This window comes from Calidris pugnax, unplaced genomic scaffold, assembly GCF_001431845.1.
Source record: "Calidris pugnax isolate Ruff unplaced genomic scaffold, ASM143184v1 scaffold111, whole genome shotgun sequence".
Classification (NCBI taxonomy): Eukaryota; Metazoa; Chordata; class Aves; order Charadriiformes; family Scolopacidae; genus Calidris; species Calidris pugnax.
The window spans coordinates 4,736,869-4,755,810 of NW_015090872.1; positions in this window are offsets into that span (position 1 = coordinate 4,736,869).

An 18,942-nucleotide genomic window follows, 5' to 3' on the forward strand; every position below is an offset into this window, starting at 1 on the left:
GCGAGAGAGGTGCTTTGCGGCGTGTCTGGGCTGGTGGGTTTGGCTGCCGAGGACTTTCCCGAGCTCTGTTTTTTTTTGTCTCCTGTGGCTCCTTCCCTCCCGCCTCGCCGCCTCCCAACCCTCCCCACACACCCCATCTCTCTCGGGTCCCTCCTCGGAGGGAGCCCTGCATCCTTCTGAGCATCCTTCCAAGCATCCCCAAGCCGCTTGATTGCACCCCGGTTTAACGAGCGGGTTCCAGCCAAGCTGGCAGCAGTGAGCAGAGAAAATCACAGCGTCCAGCTGGCTCCTCTCCTCCGCTGCCGGAGGGCTCTGCGTGTCCCTTGTGTGTCCCCACTCCCCTCCCCTCCTTTATGCACCTGAACGTGGCCGTGGATTTGTACTCAGGCCCCAAGCTGCAAACTCGGGTTTGGAGAAGCATCCCCTGCGGCTGCCTCCGCTTCCCCCAGGGGAACGTCTGGCAGAGCCCGACACCAGCCACGGGCTGATTTATGCCGCCGCCTGAAATAAAGCGTTGCCCGTCCTGCTCTTCACGCTGGGTGAGCTGAGCCCGTTCAAAAACCAGTTTCAGGAGGAAACTTCTCTGATCCCTCGGTGTGAACCAGGCCCGCACAGACAGGTATGGGGGCACGCTGCACCCCCCCCGGGCAGGGCATGGGAGGGGTGTTCACAGCAGGGATGCAGGCAGCTGCGGGGGCAGATGCCCTGATTCTGCAGGGAACCATGGGCAGAGGCTCCCTACAGCTCGCTGAGAAGAAAGGGAGACAAGGGGCTTTTACTAAGCCCCCAAGTCCCCTTCATCTAGGCGGATCTGGGTGTCACCGCTCTGGGGGTGCAGCCTCGTGGGGCACGGGGCAGCACCTACCCCACTCTCGCCACGCACTGGGTGCACAGACAGGGACCCACCTCCCTCCAAATCCCAGCTGGGACCCACACAACCTCCCCCTTCACGCTTCACGTCCTCCAAGGGATGTGTGCTGCCCCCCCCCAGCAATGTCTTGCCCTCTTCCCCCCATCCCACCCCTCCCAGCTCCAAAACTGCCCTTTGGGGAAGGAGGGGGTGGTCTTTTGTGCTCCTTTAAGAGGCGGCGATGCTTTGCCAACGCCAGCTGCTCCCCAGCCACACACGCTCCCCGACAATGCCCTTTTCATGCGCAGCGGCCGTCTGGGCAGTGAAATGCCCCTTCAGAGCAGCGCCGGTGCCCGTGCCAGCTGTGACTCTCGCAATGCGGGTGCTCTCTCAGCATGGCACAGCCTCCTTGCCAGCTCCGGCGCCAGCGATGCCAGCGGTGAATACCCCCCGGGACGGCAGGAGCGGGCTCTGGCTCGGGGCAAACACGGCATCGGCAAAGGTCGCCGGGCATCACAGCATCACCGGGTCCTCCCGGCGTCCCCCCGAGGGATGCGGGTGCTGGTTTCTTTTGCCCTGCACAAAATGCCTGTCTCTGCTCCAGGTCACCCGGCGCCGCAGTCATAAATCCCAGCCACCTGCCCTCAAGGCCCAGCACAAACGCTGCCTCGTTAGGTTTAGCTAATAAAGCAGCAACAACAACAACAACAAAAAGAGCTAATCCCCCCAGTGCTGGCACTGGGCAGTGAGGTACCATATTGCACCGGGGAGGAGCCGCGAGGCAGCCGGGCCGGGCAGGCTGCGAGCGGGGTAGCCGGGGAGCCCGCAGCCATATGGAGTCGACCTCGGCTCCGCCGGGAATTCCAGCAGCCAGGTTTCCAGGGAGGAAGCTGGTGTCCCAGGCCTGGCGGGTTTATTTGCAGCCTCCAGAGAGGCAGCGCATCCTCGGGTGCGGGGAAGGAAGGAGAGGAAATGGGTTCAGGAAGAGAAGCAGCGTGATGGAGGATGCTGGCAGGGTCAGAGGGGTAGGAATGAGCCCCCCCCTCCAGCCCCGTGTGGCTGCTGCTGCGAGCAGGAGGGTATAAAACCCAGAGCCAGGCATCAATAAGGGTTCCCTCTTGAAATGTAGAGCGTGGCTCTCCTTGATGCCTCCTTCAGCCCAGTTTTGCCCCCATTAGGATGCCCCATCAGCCCCAATGCCAGGGCAGCTCCAGCACAACACATCCCAGCCCAGCATTTCTTCCCAGCCCCGGTCCCTCCGCAGTGTGGTGACATCATGCCAAATGCCACAGCGAGCAGATGTCCCATGGCTCACCCAGCTGCCTCCTGTCCCAAGGGAAGCCTGCAGCAGTGTGGGGCAGGTTCCACGGGTGATGCTGCTGTCACGCCACTGCCCCTCTCTGTCCTGATTGTGGCTCCCTTGGACAGCTTGGCTGAAGTCGGTGTGAATGTCCCACCCCACTGGAAGGGGACATGGTTCTCAGAGAAACCCCAGCCACCCAGGGATGGGCTCTCCAGGTGCTTTGGTTGCTTGGACATTTTGGGAGGAAGATCCCTTTCTTAGTATTCTCCCCAAAGTCTTCCAGACATGACCAGCCCTGGGGACTGCACGCAGCTCAGGCTGTGACCCCTATGCTGAATCACGCCTGATGTGAAGCCGTGCAGATGTCCTCACCATGTGCCCCTGCCTTCCTCTCTGTCACCCTTCCCTTCTCTCGGGAAAGTCTGACACGGCCCACATCCCTTGCTGCTGAGTGTTGTGTGTTCCAGGATGGGAATCAGACCATCCTTAACTTGCTGGTCAAGGTGGAGCATCACTTTCAAATGAGCTGCATGTGCTTGCCATGAGGACTGGGGATATCCCAGCAAGAAGCTGCTCTGCCCTTAGAGACGTTGCAGAGAAACACTCCCTAGTGCAATGTTCTGTTGGGTGCTGTTGGGTGCTGGGACTCACCAGCCAGTCTTATGTGTCATCAGTGGATTTGGGCATGAAAAGCCAAAAGGACTCTGGTATATCATGACTGCCTACCAGGGCTGTTGATGAGCTGGAGCCCATTTGACTGCAATGCTTTGCAGCGCTGAGGCTGTCTCCCCTTCCTTGCCATGGACAGACCTGGCCACCACTCTCCAGCCCTGGCTCACCATGGGCAGCTGGCCCGAGGAGGTGTGGCAGAAGAGTGAGACGTTCAGCATCTTGGCTTCTCCCTCAAAATGCCACCAGCCTCAGATTGGGGCTCTTCATCTCTCGCAGGCGTATTTCCCAAGGAGAGGCGCATGCTCACCGCTTTCTCCTGAGCTGCGGCCCAGGTTGGTCATGAATAATGTATTGGATGCCTCCGATCGATGCGTCTCACCCAGACGGACTCGCCTCCTTTCCACCAGCCTTCCCCCAGCCCCTTTGTCATTCTGCACGGGTGGACCCACCAACGCTTGTCACTTTTTTGCTGGTGGCATCACGCAAGGGTTCTTGGGACTCACACCTGCTGGATGAGTGGAGTCAGAGGCATCAGTGGCCATGGCCAAGCAGGTAACTGGCTCCATGGATCACTCCAGTGGGAAATTTGGCAGATCCAGGATCTTCCATCCCACCAGAGGTTTCCCTGAGAAACTCAGCTCCTCCACAGCAGGAGGGATGGGAGATTCACATCCAGTGGCCTCAGCCAGAGGAGAACATGGACCTGGGGATGCAGGACCAGCTCCATCAGGAGACAGAGAAGGCAGGATCAGGCCCTGAGGAGCTGCGTGCACTTCATGAATGGGACAGCAGCCTCATGCCACCACCAGGCCATTTGCTATGGGAACAAATGGGTGATTTTTATCAGGCATCCCTCTTGGACACTGTGTCACCAGGCAGAACTCCCCACGTGAGGGGGAATGGGGCACAACCCTTCTGAAAAGCCCTCTGAGAGGAAGCCGCTGAAGCCTAATGGGATTTGAAGCTAAGGGATCTGAGCCAGGAGCAGCAGCAAGGGCTGAGACAACCTTGAGCAAAGGGGGATCAGCAGAGGCGGGTGTGGAAAGGAATGGCCTCTCTTAGGGGTGCGTGTCTGGGCACACGCACAGCCACTTGCCTGGGGCTTGCAAATCCAGATGGATTTATCCTGCCTCCAGGACTCTGGCCAAGTAACGTCTTGGCAGGAATTTCTTGGCCAGACGCAGAGACAGCTCTGGCCTTGGCAAGGCCAGCTCTGAACCTTTCAGAGAGGCCAGGACCAAGAAAGTCTCTGACCGCCTTAGACTTCCAGTGGGATGCAGGTACCAGGGCTCCAGTTGTTCCTGTTAACTGGGGTGTGCCCAAGCATCCTCCTCCAATGCAGCAGCTCCTACAGCACCTCTTGGGTAGCTCCCAGCCAGCGAGGAGGGCAAAGAGATGCTCTCAAGCCTTGGACAGCAGCGATTTGGCTGGTTCCCATTGCATTTCCGGGTCACTTTGGGTCAGGGTCACCTGTCTATCACCCACTCAGTCACCACCTTCACCAGCTGAATGGCAGCCTCCAGCCTCACCTGGATGAAGTCAGACCCCCGTCCCCCACTGTCTTCTCCAGGAGCTCAGCATCTGGCTCAGCATCTCAAGTCCTCTGTTCCCAAAATATTTTAGGATCTCACCATTAACAGCAGGGCCAAGACCTGATCTCTTGGTGATGCTGGAGATTAGCTCCAAGGCCTTGAATTGGCAATGGAAAGGGAGGCAGAGGCTGCCTGGGGCTGTTTCCAACTGGGCCAGACGTGCAGTTGGAGTTGGAGGTAATCCCTCCCCAGGGATGGGGATGGGGAAGGTGGCAGCTGACAATGGCAAAACGTTCCTGCCTCCAGATGATGCTGTCCGATGATGGTCCCACAGCCCCTCCAATTCAGAGCCAGGAGCAAACCCTGTGGGCTCACCCCTTCCCAGGGAGTTAACCTGCCTTGTCCCACTGTGCCTCTACAATTTAACCCACCACCTGCTTTTCCTGGCCGACACTGCTTCGCTCCATCTTTCCAAGAGCTTTGGCTCCCTCCTTCTCCTCCTCTCATCTCAGGGGGAAGTGTTTCCCAAGGTGCTCAGAGCAGCGAGGCCAGGAAACCAGGGCACTCCAGCTCACCTAATTGTTGGTTACTGTCCCTCTCCCTCGGTGCCTAATTAAATGGAGCAGGAGGAAAGCCCAGGAGAAGCTGCTGAAGGCACAGGAACACGTGTGCGTGTTATGGAGAGGCTGGTGAGGGGCCTCATCCAGATGAGCTGCTTCAAAAACAGGAGGGGAGCGATGCCAGGGAAGAAGCAGGAGCAGAAACCAGACCTACTGTCCAGACTTGGATGCACATGCACAAAGCAATGTCTGCTTCACACAGCCTTGCTCCTAAGTGGTCTGTGAGACAGCTCTTAGGTTAACAAGAGGAGAGGAGAGAGCTTGTCCTGGAGGTGATGCATAGGGATGAGCGTGTTCAGGGCTGGTGGTCAGGCTTCCTCTCGGGTTTCCAGCTCCCAGCCAGAGCATCACCTTGCTTGTCTCCCACCCCAAACTTCCAGCCAATCATTTTCTATTGAAGTTTCATCATGGCTGGCTTGAGCCTGGTCCCAGGAGCGCACAGGACATGAAAGACTATCTCCAAACTGATTTCCTGGCTGCCTCAGCCTTGAAATCCCACAGAACCAGGGGTGGAGTTGGGCGCTGGCCCAGGGTCGAGCTGAAAAGCCCTAAGCAGACCTGACTCCTTCCCCCATTGCTTTCGGGGGATTTCAAAAGACCCGTTTCAGCTCTCCAGTGCTGGACTCAAACTTGCTGCAAGCCAGGGTTGCCTGGACCAGCCTCCCGGCTGTGGAGTGTTGAAGGGGGGGAATCCCTCTCCATCTCCATCAGTGCAGTAACTGCAGAGCTGCAGCCCTTGGGAAGACATCGCTGCAGGCAGAGGATGAGCCAAGCTGGTATTATGGTCTGTTCCAAACACGATGCCAGCCCCAGCTGCCCACTGGGTCAGCGTGTTCCCATGGCCAAACCAGCTCTGGTTCAGTTCCTGCTCTTGGCTGGGTGAGGACAAGTGGCTGGTTTGCCGAATTCACCCATGGTGTCCCGATGCAGCCAGTGCTCACCACTGCCCATGGGCAGTGCCTGGCCCCACGCACGCCTTACCCACAGGAAAGCAGTGATGGCAGGAGCCCCAGCACGGGCAGCACAGGCGTCCCTGCCAGCCCTCATGCCTGCCCACTCACCGGCCAATGCAGGACTGGCCACCTCATTCTTTTCTGTAGCCACTGGCTCTCCTCCCACCTCCTGCCCGGGGTGTTTTTCCCAGTGACAAATAGTCCCTCCATGTCACTCTGCCGTTAATGTTTCTCACCGAAAGAAGCACGAAGGTCCTGGGTGGGGTCTGGCCTTTCTGGCTCCGCAGCCCCCTCCCGCAGCCAGCCTGGCCCCGGGGGGCTGCTCCGAGGGGCGGTGAAGCAAACTCGCCAGGACCCCGCTGAATGAAAGAGGGGGCTTCGCACGAAAGCTGGAAGAACCGCTCGCGGGAGCGGCCGCTTTGCCAGGATGCTCCAGCCAAACTTTCCCCGCGCTCTATTTGTGTTTGTTTTCCCCCCGTTGCCTGGGCTATTGTGGGAGATTTATCTCCAGGAGAGAAAAGGCAGCTGGCTTTGGTGGCATCTCTCTCCTTCGGGCTGCGGCCCATTTTGGGCCATGCAGAGATGAGGGTGAACTTAATGCACGTGGCCCTGGGCTGGGCAGCGGCTTCCACCAGACTCGGGAGGATTTAAGCAGCGAGGTGAGTCCCGGGGGTGGAGAGGGCATCCTGAAGCACCATGCCACCCTTCCCTGCCTGCATCCCTACCCAGGCAGACCCCAGAACCCCTCAAACCCCATCGTACCTCGCTTGTGCCAGCGCTGGCAGCCCAGAGACCTGCCGTAGCCACCGAGGAGGTTTTCGGATGCACTTCTGAGCGGGTCCGGTTTCACACATGGGCACTGCGACGGGGCTGCGTGGTTTTATAGACACGGGGATCTCGTCAAAGTGTGGGTTTTAACAAGTCTTGAGGGCAATGCTGTGTCATCATTAGCGCTGTCTGTCGGGGAGCCCCGAGCACTGCTAACCCAGACAGATCAGCCCCGGGGTTAATTCCTGTCCCCGAGAAGCCAGCCTGATCAAAATCCCTCTATGGTTTTATCTACCTGCACAGCAGCAGTAGAAACCCAGAGCCAGGTTGGGTTGCCTATAGGAAAAGAAAAAAAGAAATCAAAGAGACTGAGCCTGGATACAGCCTGTGTGTGATGTGGCCTTATTGCCTTATTATTTTTTTTTTCTGTATGCCCACTGATCTTCAAGGTGGACTTGCCATGGATGGATCTGCCCCTTAGTGCGGGTCCCTCACAGCGCGGGGACGAGCCCTGCTCTGGGAACGGGCACAGGGGCTGGAGAGGGAGAGTGGAGGGGAAGGATCTGACTTTGAATTAAAATCTGGGGGATTTTGGTAGGTGAACAGGCTTGACACAGGCTTCTGTGCCTCGGTTTCCCCCCCCCAGAGAATACCAGCCGCTCAGGTAGAGTTACCCACAAGTCCAACAGAAGATGCACAGAGAGGGAAAGCGGCCACGGCATCTGACTCCATCTCCGTTGCCATTGCCAGGGGGAATTCTTCATGAGGACCTGAGATGACGGCCACATGGCATGCTATGGGGAGAGTAGTCACTGAGTTAATTTGACTGCCAAATTAACGAGGAGAGTCATTACTCTTGGCTCTCCTTCCCAGCACGTTGCTGCCCAGGGAGGTGGGCAGAGCTCGGCAGCAGAGCAAAGAGGATGGGTGAAGGGCCCTGGCGAGGTGTTCACCCCGTGCCCTATGATCAAAGCCTCGTGCAAGTGCCGCTATTACAGAAATTTAAAGCAAAAGAGGGGCTTGAGACTGGCATTCCTGGTGGTGCCTGCCCTCCTGCCTGTGCTGGGACCCCTTGCTTCCCCAGCAAGCCCTCTCCTTCCTGCGGCCATCCCCAGAGCATCCCTCCTGTCCTGGCAAGGTGTCTGCTGCTCTGCCCTGCATACACCTGCATGTTTGCACACACACGCACACACAAGTGTGCACACACTTCCCTGCCATGCGTGGACACCACTCAGTGCTTCCCCTTCAGCTTTGCTCCTGCTGGAAGGTGCCCAGCACTGAGGGGTGACGCTTCCCATGGAACCCCCAGAAATTATTAAAAGAAAACAGGTCATGAACACCTCAGACTCAAGCCTGGGGTGCTTTTTAAAGCATGACGGGGATGGACCCCACCTGTCAGGGTGGGATTTTACACGGTTTTGGACACCAGAAAAAAACCCAACCATTTCTTTTTCCACCCCTGCTCATCCTGTGCATGGTCACAGCTCGAGACTAGGGGACAGGAAGGGTGAAAACAGCCCCAACCCTGCTGCTGGGATGAACACCCCCAAACTCTTTGGTGCACCCCTGGAGAGCTGAGGCTGGAGATTAGACATGCATTGGCCCCCAAAGCTTGGCAGTAAGAGGCTGGTTAAGGCAGGACCTGTGGTGTGGGAGGTCTGCGTGGAGTGCAGCTCCGCTCCAGGGTGCTCCACGCTGGGGACAGGGATGGCTACAGGGGCCTGGGGCTGGCCTGGCCTCTCTCTGTGTAAAATATTGCCCGTGCCTCAGTTTCCCTCTCTGTCAAACGTATGCCCAGAGCCTGTGAAGCCAAAATAACCCTTGGCCAAACACGCAGCTACTGAAAAGGCATCACACACCAGTACGAGCATCCCTGGCTGCACCTGGGACCGTGCTCTGCCTCTCTGCAGCAGGCAGGGCTGTCCCGCCACCCCAAACACTAAATGTGCTCCATCTCTTGTCACCGAGCCCCAAAACATCCCCCTCCCGCCCGGTGCTTTTCACCCAGCAGCTCCGGTGGGCTCAGAGGCACCTTACCCACGGGTGGGACAGGGTGAGGAGGATTGTCCTGCTCCCCCACTGTCCCGTGGGGTGCACCCAGAGCCGGTGTGGGTGGCTCTGAGGGCAGGGTGCCCACCGGTCCCGGGGGTCTGGCAGGTCGCAGGGCTCCTGTGTCCTGCCCCACAGCCCCGAGGACGGGGACAGGGCTGGGGACGGGGGACCCGGGCTGGGGGCCAGCATCCTGGACAAAAGGGCTGGATTATCCGGTACAAGCGTACCCCCTGCCGACGAGCTGGAAAAACACAGCTCCCCGGACACCCCCTCAAAAAAAAAAAAAAAAAAAAAAAAAAAAAAAAAAAAAAAAGCACTGATTGATTTTTTGGGGGGAGGTCCCCGGCTGGAGAGCAAGGGGCTGGAGCCGGGCGTCGCCGGCGACACGCGTGGACACCCGCCCACCCGGGTTTCGCCAGACCCGGTATCAGCAAGTTTTTTCCACAGGAGGTTTGTGGTTTCCAGCCTTTCCCGGGCCGTGTGTCCCCTCCGCGCCGCGTACGGGGCCCCTCTGCCCCTCTCCCCCCCGGCGGTGCCCTGCCCTGGGGCATCCCCGGGGTTGGTTTTTCCGGTGCCTGGGGTTGGTTTGCACTTTCCCCTCCGCTGTTTGATTTTTTTTTTTAATTATTTATTTTAATTTTTTTTTTTTTTACCTTTTACTTCTAGAAAGCAATTTTTTTTCCCCATCTTCTGCCCCCCCCCCCCCCCCCCCCCACCTCCCCGGCAGAGCTGCCCCGACCAATCAGGGCCCTGTGGGGTTGGGGGAATCGGGGCCGTGGGCTTTAAAAGCGGAGCCCTTTGTGCGCCGGAGCCCGGCGGGGTTCCCCCGCACCGGCAGCCGGGGATGCGGGACCGGGATGTGGGGCCGCCCGCAGCCTCCGCCGCCGGGAGGAGGAGCAGAAGCAGCAGCAGGAGCAGCAAAAGCCTGGACCACCCTGGCCTCAGGACCCCAGCTTCCCCCCTCGGCAGGTATTTCTTCCCCCCCCTCCCCTGTAGCCAAATAAACGTGTGGCAGCCCGGCTTGCCCCGCTCTCTGTTTTGCCGGGTCCGGGGTGGTTGGGGGTTTTTTTGGTTTGTTTTTTGGTGCGTTGTTGTTTTGGGTTTTTTTTTAACCGTCTTGTTTTCTTCCTCCTTTGCACCTGCTGGTTTGTTATGGTGGGGTCTACCAGATAGGGCTGGGTGCCTTGTGCTAGTGGTATATGGGGGGGCTGAGCAGGCTGGGGTGATGGGGGCTGCTGGTGGAGATGGGGGTGCTGCCCACTGGTGGAGGTGTTGGAGCTCTTTGGGGACAGCTTGGTGTCACCAGCTGCTTGTGGGGATGGGGTGAGTGTACAGCTGCTCCCTGGGGCCTGCCTGTTATTGTAGGGTTGCTTGAGGGGGTGGGATCAGCACTGCCCATCACTGCTGCCCCAGGCCAGGTGCTGTATGAGCACCTCCAGGCTCTCCTCCCACTGCCCATGGCTGAACACCCCCAAACTCTTTGAAATTTGGCTCTGAAGAGACCTGTGGCCCAACTCAGCCTCTTCCCAGGTACCACCTTTGGGGCTGGCTTGAACCTGACTCTGGGTGTTCCTGCAGCTGCCTTGTCACCAGGTAGTGGCACAAGCAGTGGCCCTGGGCAGTGGCCTCAACCCTGCTCTGTCCCCAGAGCCTGCTCTGCCACAGTGGGACCTGTCTGCATCCCCCCAGTCCCCAGTTCAGCCCTGGTCCCCTCTGCATTTTGGCCAAAGCCCTGTTCCGCCCCAGAGCTGTGCTGTCCTCAAAGGAGAAGCTCCCTCCTGGGCTGAGCAGTGATGGCATGAGCTGGCTGACAGCATCATGGGCACTGGATCCAGCCTGTGTCATGCTTTCCTCCATGTCCCTGCCCCCTGTACTGGCCTGAGAGGGAACATGCTGGTGGCCCAGGCTGGAGATAGGAGAGAGGAGAGGGGTCATGGTCACTACATGGTAGTTGGCCATCCACCTGGGTTTGCTCTTTGCTCCTGAGAGAGCCCCAGTTCTGGTGGGGACCCAGGAGGAGTGGGGAAGCAACAGGCTCAGCTGGGAGGCACAAGTGGCCCCAGCCTTTGTACCGTGAGAAATGACCCAGGGAACCACCAGTGAACTTGTATGCCAGAGCAGCACTTCTCTGCCAAAGCCACTGGCCTTGAGTGAGCAGAGGATGGAGGAGACTTTGGTCACAGCCACACCATAGAGCCACCTCTCCTCACCCCTGTTCTTACAGGGATGTGACCACCCTGATTGCTGGCTGGAGTGTGGCTGAGCACCCACACAGCTCAATGCACCCCGATGAGGCTTGCAGTCTCCCCTGTGGCACTTGGGATGGGGATGAGCCCTGGCTGGGGACCAAGGGCAGGCACTCACAAGCCCCCACGTGCAGGCAGCCATTGGCATGGCCATCTGCATGAGCAAGAGCCAGGGTTGACCACAGGAGCTTGTGGTGACCACGGGGGGCCTGGTCACTGCGGGGTCCTGGTGGCCCCGGGGGCAGCTCGGGGGCTGTTACGCAAATCGAGGGGAGTCAGGAAACTGGTCAAAGGGCTGCAGAGGGCAGGGGAGTGAGTCTGGATTTCCCTTCTCACCACTGAGTCACCAGGGCTGACTTCCCTGGCTCCGAGATGCTGCGGTGGTGCCACCTGAGAGCCTTGGCCAGGCTCCTTCCAGCACAGCATCACTCGTGCACCTGGGCATCAGCCGGTCCTTGTCCCTGTGGCCAGGCAGGGCTGGACACTGAGAGTCCCCTGCTCCCAGGCTCGGTCCCCCAGTGCAGTGCAGCCCCATGGTCCCCACACCGGCTCTGCGGCTGCTGCAACCACAGCCAGGACCTACAGCTGTTCTGGGAAGGGGCTGGGAGCGATGTGGGTTGGTGACTGGCTGAGGAGGGAGTGGGCTGGTGGTGGGACAGAGTGGGGGCAATTTGGGAAAAGGACCAATTCTGGCTGCTCTCAGCTCGATCTTTGTTCCTGAGGTCCCTCCACGTGGCTCTGAAACAGCCCCCAGGTTATAGTGGGACTGCTGTGGGGCCCGGATGGAGGCAATCCCTGTAGATAGGCAGATAACTTCTTTGGGAACAGAAAAGCTGGAAAAGGGGCACTGGTGGCTGCCAGGGTGAAATGTCAAAGGATTTGGCCCTGGGACAGTTTCCTGAAAGTCACCCTTGTTCTTTCCTTGTGACACACTCCTGGGTGTGACACACACATGGGTTTGGGGAGGCTGCCATTCCCCTGGAGGGCAGGGGCTGGTTCTCCTCCGCTCTGACCCAGGACAGTCCTCTTGCACAGTGTCCTTTGTCACAGCCCCCTTGGCAAGAGTGTGGGAGCACGTCCTCTCCTGCTTGCCAGCAGCCCCACACATCCCCAGGTACCATGGCGGCAGCGTTGCCATGCTCTGCCCTGCTGTTTGCACCCAGGCAGCCTGGTGGCCCAAGAGACATGTCTCCCATCCTGGCACAGGCAGTGGCTGTCCCCTGGGAATCAGATGCCAGGGGGCCCTGTGATTTCACATGCAAATGGTGGCCGGGCTGGAGGCAGCTGCCTTCTGTCAGATACAAAAGGCATCTCTTTGCCTGCCACAAAGGAGGCAGAGTGCGTGTGTGTGTGCATGCGTGCGTGTAAACAAGAGCAGCGGGCTGCACCCAGGCTTTGGCCACTTCCTTGCCCGGCAGGAGGGACACGGTGGCCCGGCTCCGAGGGATGGCCACCACCAACCACGCCACCCTGGTGTGGCCAGCTCGGCAGCATCCCTCCTCCCTGCAGAGCAAGCCACAGGTGAGCACAGGAGACATCACCTGCCTTGCAGAGCCTCCAGACCGTGGAGCAGCTCCTGATGTGTTGGAAGTGGAGACACTTGCCTGGAGCCTGGCCTGGCATGGGGATGAAGATTAGTTCATGGCAGCTGAAGGTCTCCCATCGCTGCACACCCTGCCCCAGTGCCTGCTGGAAGCACCCTGGCAGGCAGATTTCCTCCAGGATGAGTGAAACACCAGTGGGGAAATGCCCTTGTGCCAGGGAAGATGTGAGTCCCTACAGGATGGGGTGTGCCCCCCCCACCCCAGGCAGGAGAAATGTCCTGTAACGATCCTGGAAGTGCCTTTGGGTGACAAATGGCCCTGTGGCACTGCCCACAGACTGGCACCATTGCTCCGGTGGGACATGGTAACCTTTTGCTGCCCTGAGGTGGGGTACACAGGGTGACCCCTGTGCTGCTCTCCGGGATCTGGCTCCTGCCACAGCCATTTGTCCCCGTGCCCTCCTTCCTGCACTGGAGAGGGGGGCAGAACACAACTGGAAATACACCCACTGTGTCGTGTGTCCGTCCCCCCCCCCCTTCCTGCCTGTTTGCTTCCTCCCCTCCTGGCCTTGCTTTTCAGCGTGGCTTCCTAAGAAAACAAAGGTCACACCATCGTGCTTTGCCTATATATACACACAAACACACACACACGTGTACGTGTGGCTGGCACCCTTCTAATAAACTTTGACCACATTTCCATCCCGGTGGACAGAGGGGCGGCAATCAGCAAACATGCCCAGGTCAATGGGGCTGGCAAAAATGCACAACTTGGCGGAGGGGGAGAAGAAGAGAGAGGCTCCCCTTTCCTATAGCACAGAGGCAGGCTGCTCTGCAGCTCAACCCCTTATTAGACAGCGGAGAAGCCACATGTGGGGCACCCAGCATACCCCACCTGCAGGAAGGGCTTTGATCCGGGTTCACATGTGAGCCACGCTGCTGTGGGAGCTCCCTGGGGGCCAACAGCATGACTGCCAGCCCACATGCCCAGGCTGAGCCCTGACAGACTCATTCCATGGCTGGAGAGGAACTGAGGTGCCAGATATCGGGGTAAAAAACATACTTTTTTCTCTGAGGTGCATCTGCTGGTATCTACAAGTGCTGGTTTTCTTTCGTGTGGAATGGGAATGTGTCCCTCCTCACTCCCTGCCTACCGCCTGTGCAAGACCCTCTTCTGTCCCTGTGTCACCTCCAATGTGTTTTCAGCGCTGGCAGAGCCCGAGCACTGGGAGGGAAGGTGTCCATGCCCAGCTGGATCCAGAAAACCCCCACATCAAGCCCTGGCTGGGAATGGGGTAATGGGACTCAGTCCCAACACCACAGCCCAGCTCCCAAACCCCTGGCAGCCCCAGCCTGCACCCACAGCCACCCCCGAGATACTGCTGGGCAGACGTCAAGCTCCACCAACCCAGAGGCAGCGAGCTCCCATCCAGTGTGCTCATTCCACTGCTCCCCGCTCCATCTTCCCTCCAAAAAAGCCCCAACTGCCCAAAACTCACTGCAAAATCCACCCCTCGGAATCCAGGTCGAGAGAGCAGGGGCTGTAGTGTCTTATCTGCTGTAGTTTTCCAGAAACTTCCACCCTGGACTTGGCGTTAGGGCAGCGTTTCCACGCTGTCTCAGCAGCAAGGTGCCAGCAGGGACGGTGGCTTTAGCCTACGCCACGCTCAGCAGAGTTTGGGTGATGCCCGTGGGCTGGGGACACCGAGCAGGTAACCTGCCGTGCCCCGTGGGCGCTGCTTCCTTCACCCCATGCCGTCTAAAAAAGAGTTTATATTATTAAAATACACTTTGGGAAGAGCTTGATGTCGAGCAGGACAAACCCCTCCCAGGCTGCGTGGCAAAGGTGAGTCAGGAGGATCAAAGCACCCTCACCGCTGGGCACAGGTGTGACTCCTGGGCACGGCGTGTGACACAGGTCCCTTTCTGTCCCCGGGCTGCGGCCAGTCCTTGGGGTGGGGGGGGGAAGCCACTCGATGGGGACCAGGCTCCTCATCCTGGGACGCAACATTTCCATTGCTGTGCTCCCCACTCCTGGGGAGCCCTGGCACCCCCCCAAGCCCACCGCTGGGTGCTGGGGGCAGCTGCCACCTTGCCCCCGCGCCTGTCTCCATGGCAGGGCTGCCACGCGCGCTGCCCGCAGCTCGGCACGCAGCCCCCCCGCCACCAGCCAGCCGTCCCCCGGCCCTTCCCCGCCGTCACACAGCCTCCAAATGGGGTTTTATTGCATCCTGTTTTTGCAACGGCAGCAGGGATGGGCCCGTCGTGGGGCTCCAACGGGTCCTGTCCCCCCCAACCCCAGCCAGGACGGGCTGAGCCGGAGCGAGACGGGGGGGGTTGTGGCTCTGCCGGCCCCAACTTTGGCCACCGACCATTAATGCTGCTTTTTTTTAAATATTTTTTTTTACTCTCAGTATCACCAGGACGTGGTTTATTCCCAGGAAGGAAGCCGGGCAAAAGCACGCTCTTAAAATGCTCTGGCGGCCTCTGCAGCGGGAAGCCCTCGGGGCTCTGCCGAGCAGATGCCTGAAATTAGGGTAGGGGGATGCAAGGAAGTGGCCTTGGAGCACGGTGAGGTTGCCCCAGTGCCCCCCTCACCCCCCATTGCCTCCTTCCTTGCTCACCCCACCCCAGGGCTGAGCAGGGGGGTGTGGGGATTGTCCGTCGGTGCCCCATCCCCCCATGGCATGGAGGCAGGAGGGGGCAGATTGAGTTATCTCCTCTGCCGGGGAGGGGGGAGACGAAGGCGGGCGCTGCTCTGGCACCCAGCCCGGCAGCAATGACTCCAGCGGCATGGTGCGCAGCGATGATGCCACGCTGCAGGAATGGCAGGGGTGGCTCGCCTCCGCTCCGCAGCCGGCGGGAACCGCCAGGCTGGGATGGGGCACATCCGGCCGTGCCCCACGTGGGGTCCTCCTGGCCCTCCCGCGGGGTCCCAAATCTTCTCGGCTGTGGCCTCCCCCAGCCCGGTGCTGCCCTGGATGTTTCCCCTCCTGACTGCAAACAGGGGGTGCAGCTATGGGGGGTGCGCCCCATGGGGAACATTCCCATGACCTTGTCCCCTGCATGCTCTGGGCCGGTAAGCAAGATTGGAGGTCTCATCCTGACCACACACAGCACGTCCCTGGTCTTTGCAGTCCCAGAGGGAAGCTTGAAAACAGACCTGAAGGCGGAAAGAAAAGGAGCCCCTTGGGCTGGTGCTTTCTCCCAGGGGTTTGGAGGCAGCCGTGGTGGTGGGACCTGGAGTGGCGCTTCCCAGCTTCTCCTCCTCCAGAACTCACTGCTCTTTCCCCAGCTATAACATTTATTTCTCTCTGAAAGCCACCCCTGCTGCCCCTGTCCCCCTTGTCCCCGCTGCGCACTCAGGCGGCAGGACCTGGTCCCTGTCCCACCGCACCAGCTGCTTCTTCCCACCACCCTCCCCTTGTCCCTGCCCAGCACTGATGCCCTGGGCTCCCAGTTGCACTGGTGGATACTGGGATTGTGGCTCCTGGCCAGCTTCCCTCCCTCGCGGCCCAGGGTGCCAGCTTGGGCTCCTGAGGCTGGGGGTGCTCACATCCCACCTCCCTCCATCCATGGGCACCTGCTCCCCATTTCTCTCCCCAGCCTCTGCTATGGGTCAGGGTTTGCTGCTGTTCTGCCCCAGAGAAGGGACCCCAAGCCCTAGCGCTTGTCTAGCACTCGGGGCTGACACCCCACGCCCCCCCAAATAATATTTCCCTCCTTGCAGACCCCCATTAGCTCCGCTCCCTGTTCCCACCAGCCATCCCATGGGATCTCAGCAGAGGGACAGCCACCCACCACCCAGCCTGCTGCAGCACGTGGGGAGCCCCCCCCTTGCCCCCCAGTGTGACCTTGTTTGGAGCCCGATGGTTATTAATCCGAGCTCAACAAGCGACTCCAGGCCAGCTGGTACTTGAGGGGTAGAGAGGAAGGAGGGTAGGGAAGCGGGAACAGCTCCCGGCCGGATCCAAGCCTGGGGGTGGGATGCGGGGAGAGCTGAACCCCGCATTGCAGCAGGAGAGCAGGCGGCACAGGGCGGGGGGAAGGTGACCCTGGTCCCCAGGGCCATCACTTGGCCATGTGCTGGGGGGACGTGGCTCCAGGAGGCTGGCAGGCAGCGTCCTCCCCGGGGCGTCCCCCGGCACGGGGCACAGGCAGGCCAGCGGGTTCATTGCGATGCTGAGCTCGGTGGCAGGGAGGGGATGGAGAAGGCAACTGAATATTTAATGCCGACAAAAGTGCTTTCACGCTGGCGGCTGGAAGGCACCGGGGAGGGGAGAGGAGCCGTCTCGGGAGCACCGCTCACGGCGCAGCTCACACAGGGCAGTGTGTCACCGGCACAGCCGCCGTGTCCTCTGCCCTGGCCTTTTGGCCCCTCTGCTGATGGAGGCGTGGGTCGCCGGCCCCACTTGGCACCCAGCAAGAGCACTGTGGGGCGGAGGAGAGGGGGGTACAACAGGGGCTGGGGGCTCGTGTATGTGAAAGGAGGGGCTCTGGGGCTGAGAAGGGCACCAGGCTCTGATCCCAAACCATCTGCAGGTGAGCTTTGCCCTGCACAGCTGCTTGGCTTTGTTCCTCCTTGGGGGACTATTGGGGGGGGGAAAAGGAGGGGGGCGATGAAAGCCCGGGGCAGGGGGTGTTTTGATTGCACCCAGTTTAAAAGTTGGGAGGTGCCGAAAGCCAGGGAGAGCTGGGAAAGCTCCTGTGTAGTGGGGAGGGAGGAGAGACGGGGCTGTCAGTGCCGGGACGAGCTAAACCTGAACGGGGGAACGGAATGAAAAGCGGGTGGAGGAGTAGCGAGGGGGCCGGGAACGGCGGTTCGGGGGGCAGGACCCCCGCAGACGGGTCCCCGGGCGGTGGCGGGGAGCATCCCGGCTTCCTCCCGCATTCCCCGGCCTCGCACGCCCTCCAGCGCCGCCCGCTCCCTCCTCTTCCCGGCTCCTCTGCCCGACCTCCTCCCGGCGGGGGTACCGGGGAACGGGACGGGGCAGCGGAGACCCCCCCGGCTCCCCTCCCGTTCCTGATGCTCATCAGACTGGGATGGGCTGTCCCTCCTGCCACCCGGGAGGGGATGGCAGCGGGAGGGACACTGCGCCCTTGGCACCCTGCTCTGCCCAGGGACTCGGCCGCCTGTCCCCATGGGGTGATGGGGACAGCCTGACCGAGGGTTGGGGCTGTCCCTGTCCCCCCTCTGTGCGCCTTCCCCTCCGGATGGGGAGCACAGCACCTCCCGCTGGTTGCCCCCCCTCCCAAAACAGCGCCCCCCACTGGTTGTGTGTCCCTCCTCGCACCACAGTGCCCCTGCTGACAGCCTCCCCCAGCACCCTGGGGGGGACCTGGGGTTCAGGGCTGAGACCCCGGGGAGGCTGGGAGGGGCTGGAGCACCTCAAACCCTGCCTGGGATGTCCCTCCACCAGCTTTCCCCCCTTGGGGGTGCAGAGACACACACACATGTGCACACACACCCCCCTTTGCAGCCTCACACTGAGCCCTTGCTCGAACGCTGACGAGGAAACAGGGGGCACAGCCTGAACACTGCACGGGTGCCACACACGTGTGTGTTCCTGCACACACATCACACACACATTACTCACACTCGCACAGCCTGAGCCACACAGAGGCTCCTGTGTGTGCAAGCCCATCGATGTTCACGTGCACACATGTGCACACTCACACACGCTCTTTCTGTCACACCCCCGCGGGCTGGCACACACACACACACACGGTCACAGGAGCACATACAGTGCCATGCGTGCAGACACACACGCACTGTCGCACGTGAGCACTCGCGGTGCCATGTGTGCAGGCTGGTGCGTGTGTGTCTGCACCGTCACACTTCAGCAGCCTCCCATGTGCACAACATGTGCGTACAGAGCCACGTGTGTGCAGTATCACACGTGCAGACTGCCATGTGTGCACAGACACGTGTGAGCACACGGCTGCGTGTGCCCACAGCCACATCGTCACACACCCGTACACCCAACCCGCGTGTGAACACGCTGTCCCATGTGGTCTCCATCACTGGAGCCCAAACTGTCACACTAGTGCCCAAATCATGTGCACAAGTGGTTGTGCATTGCATGTGCACACGCAGCACTTGTCCCAGCCTCCCCCATGTCCCTGGGAGACCATCACAGCCCTAGGGCAGATGTCCTGTGGTGCCAGGGCAGGATGAGACCCGTGGGGGACCAGACCTGGCCCCACGGTGACTTCCCCCAGGCAGGCTGAGAACAGACCAAACTCATCACACGTGGGCGTGAGCCAGCCCTGAAATAAGACGCCTCAAATACAATGGGGACATGGCGAGGCGGGTGGTACGGTGGCTGCGGGGCTGGAAGGGGACACGGGTGTCCCCGTCCGCGGTGGCAGGGGGCGGGTGTGTGTGTTGGGGGGGGCTCTTTGT